The following is a 3,513-nucleotide window of genomic DNA, read 5'->3' as shown; positions in this document are numbered from 1 at the left end:
TCAAAGAAGACATACTTCTTACCTTAAAGAGATGGTATTTATGATAAATAATGGAAGCTCTTCAATAATTGTATGCAACAAAGAGAGACAAGCAAGAGGGTAGCTTAAAGATACAAAATCTTGAATCCTTCATCTTGTTAATGGGAATTCCACACCCTGATCTATAGAGCAATATAAAAGGATTAGAAAGGAGGTTGTCTCTCATGCCGGAAGAGCGAGAATTCCTTGGAAAAGAATATTATATACTAGATGTTCATGTAAGCCCATGTAAAAGTGGTGTCCTAGCATATTGGATATGATAGAATTTTTACGGCCACCAGGATGGGAGGTCACCCTATGCTGAACAACGTATCTATAAGAGGCCTCGATAAGGGAATGAAATCACACATATAATATTGAGCAAACAACATGCATGCCACACTTTAAAGTGCTCACTCATGTCACAATCCAATTCAATAAAGCATTGCAAGGTGATGCTAATGATGAGGAGCTAGAGGATGGTGTAGGACTCAAGGTGGGTGTTTTTTATGATGATTGGCTAGAGATTGATGAAGAGGAAGGTGAGGATGAGGATGATTATGAAGAGGGTGATGACACATCACAAAGGTCCAAAGAAATGCCACAAAGTATCTACGGGTATGAAACCTTTTACTGATGGTATATTTTTATATATCTTGGATTATCTTTTAAGATAAGTAAATATTTTAAGCATTTTTCTATCGTTTTGTAGGTTAATGAGGATGAGGACAAAGAAATCATTGCAAAAGTACAATTGCAAAAAGATTTTAGACTTCTAGAAGAGCCCTTGGAGACATTAGACTATGCATCCACTGAAGAGTCTCTCTTACACCTTTACATGATTTGCCTTCAGCTCGAGAATGAGCTATGGCCACCTCCTTCACTACTATCTTAGAGGAAGAGAGAAGGAAAGAAAATAAGAAAATTTTGGTTGTTCATCCAACTCAATTGCATTAGAGAAAATGGGGAGCCCATTTGACATTATGTTTGTCATTGCATAGCAACGTCAATACTTCCCACTTGGTACAAACGAGATACAAATCCTCTCTAACCCCATGAGAGAGGTTAACAATAAATTGATGATGGAAGTTCAATACCAAATTTCTCTTGGTTTTTGACTTCATTATTTTCATGGAATGTAATGAACTAATGTTCGTTTATTTTTTAGTTTAGTATAGTTATGTCTCAATCCCCTAGAGCAATGCAAAGAAGTGTATATATGCTTGATGCCCTCCTATTTGGCATATACTTAGCAACAAGGAAAAGACTATAGAGGATGTTCAGTATGGTTACCACCTATAAATCTAAATGGCTTATGATTTATTTTTATGGCGTATAACCAGGCATAAGTAACATTGCAAACTTGTTTTTACTCTTGCATTGGCAACATTGTGTCAAATAATCATTGTTCATAAATGGACGTGTAGGTCACATTGGAGTTTGCTAGTTTTTTACCTTGAAACAAAGAGATGTTATTTTTCCAATTCACGTGTAGGCTATCATAGCAGCACAAACATTCACCTCTTAAAGAGTGTGAGGTGTGTGAATGTGTTCTTTGCAAATAAACATGATGCACAAGTTGGCAAGAAAGTTTGTGTGTGTGTGTGTGTGTGTGAGAGAGAGAGAGAGAGAGAGAGAGTTTATATTATATATAATTTAATACATGATAGAGGGAAGGTCAGAACACATGGGAGGGCATGGGATTGGAGAGGGAGGAATTAATGAAAAGTGGAAGTTGGAGCGGGGAGGGAAGAGTGGGTTGAGGAGAAGGGAGGGGGGAGAGGAGTGTGGAGGGAAAATGGGGACATCAGAAAGGTGGGAGGGGAGGAGAGGATAATATGAGGGAATAAGAGATTAGGATAAGGGATTGGGGGCAATGATAAAGAGAGAAAATGGGGACATGGGAAAGGTGGGAGGGGAAGAGAGGAGCATGGGAGGGAATGAGAAATTAGGATAAGGGGTTGGGAGCCGATGACAAAGAGAGAAAAAATGAGATATCCAAAGGGAGAAAACCCTAGTTTTTTCTATATATTCTCTCTTTCTCTCATTCATTCTCCCATTTCAACACGTAAGAGCAAGAGGAAGAAAAGAATTCTTCTCCAAACTCAAAAACTTTTCCACTCAAAAACTTTTCCATATAATTCTTTTTAAGTTCACTTTAGAATTTATGATCTTCTTGTAAATAAATTAAGGGTAAAAAATTAGAGAAAGTGAGAAAAGTTTAGAGTAAGAAAGAGAGGAGAGGAGTGGAGTGAGGGAGTGGCTATGGCTGTTGTCATGGCAATGAGAGTGGAGTGAGGGAGAGTGAGGGAGTGAAGTGGGGGAGTGGCCGCGGTAGCGAGAGAGGAGGGGGGAGTGGAGTTAGGGAGAGTGAGAGAGTGGAGTGAGGGATTGGCCATAGCCACCATTGCTGCGGCAGCAACAAGAGTGAGGAGTGGACATAGTGGAGAGAGAGGAGTGTGAGGGAGTGCAGTGAGAAGGAGTGGCTAGTTGCTACGGTGGCCACTACCATGGCAATGAGAGGGGAGGGAAGGAGTGGAGTGAGGGATAGTGAGAGAGTGGAGTGAGGGAGAGAGAGAGTGGAGTGAGGGAGTGGTTGTGGTAGCTGCTATGGTAGCGAGAGTGAGGGAGTGGAGGGAGTGGCCATGGCAACGAGAGAGGAGGGAGAGGGAGAGTGAGAGAGTGGAGTGATGGAGTAGCCATGGCCGCTATCATGGCATCAAGAGTGGAGTGAGGGAGAGTGAGGGAGTGACCATGGCAATGAGAGTGAGGAGTGAGGGAGTAGCCACGACCACTGCCATGGTAGCGAGAGTGAGGAGTGAGGGAATGGAGGGAGTGGAGTGAGAGGGAGTGGCCACAACCACTGTCGCCATGGCAATGAGAGTGAGGAGTGAGGGAGTGAGTGCAGCCCATAGGGAGAGAGGATGGAGGGAGTGGAGTGGAGTGAGGGAGAGTGTGAGAGTTGAGTGAGGGGGTGGCCACAGTCAATTGCCATGCGCAAGAGTGAGGAGTAAGGGAGTGCAGGGGGTGTGAGGGAGTGGAGTGAGAGGGAGTGGCCATGGCCACTATTGTGGCAATGAGAGTGAGGAGTGAGGGAGAGTGAGAGATTGGAGTGAGAGGGAGTGGCTGTGGCCACTATCACAGCAACAAGAGTGAGGAGTGAGGGAGTGGAGGGTGAGGGAGTGGCCGTGGCCATTCCCATGGCAACAATAGACAACGAGAGAGGGAGTGGAGTGAGGGAGTGGAGTGAGGAAGAGTGAGAGAGTGGAGTGAGGGAACAATGAGAGTGAGGGAGTGAGTGGAGTGAGGGAGTGACCGCTATCACAGTAGCGAGAGGGAGTGAAAGAAAAGAGAGTAAGGGAGTGGAGGGAGAGGAGTGGAGTGTCGCGGTGAGGGACATGAGTGGATGCAGTAGGTCTTAGTGGTGGTGAGGGAGTGTCACGGTGAGATAGAGGAGTGGAGGGAGGTCATTGTGGCGATGAGGGAGAGGAGTCA

Source organism: Dipteris shenzhenensis, chromosome 5, assembly GCF_047967505.1.
Source record: "Dipteris shenzhenensis isolate YYH24624 ecotype China chromosome 5, Dip_SZ_1.0, whole genome shotgun sequence".
Classification (NCBI taxonomy): Eukaryota; Viridiplantae; Streptophyta; class Polypodiopsida; order Gleicheniales; family Dipteridaceae; genus Dipteris; species Dipteris shenzhenensis.
The sequence above is the reverse complement of the archived record's forward strand: the minus strand, read 5'-3'. Positions refer to the sequence as shown.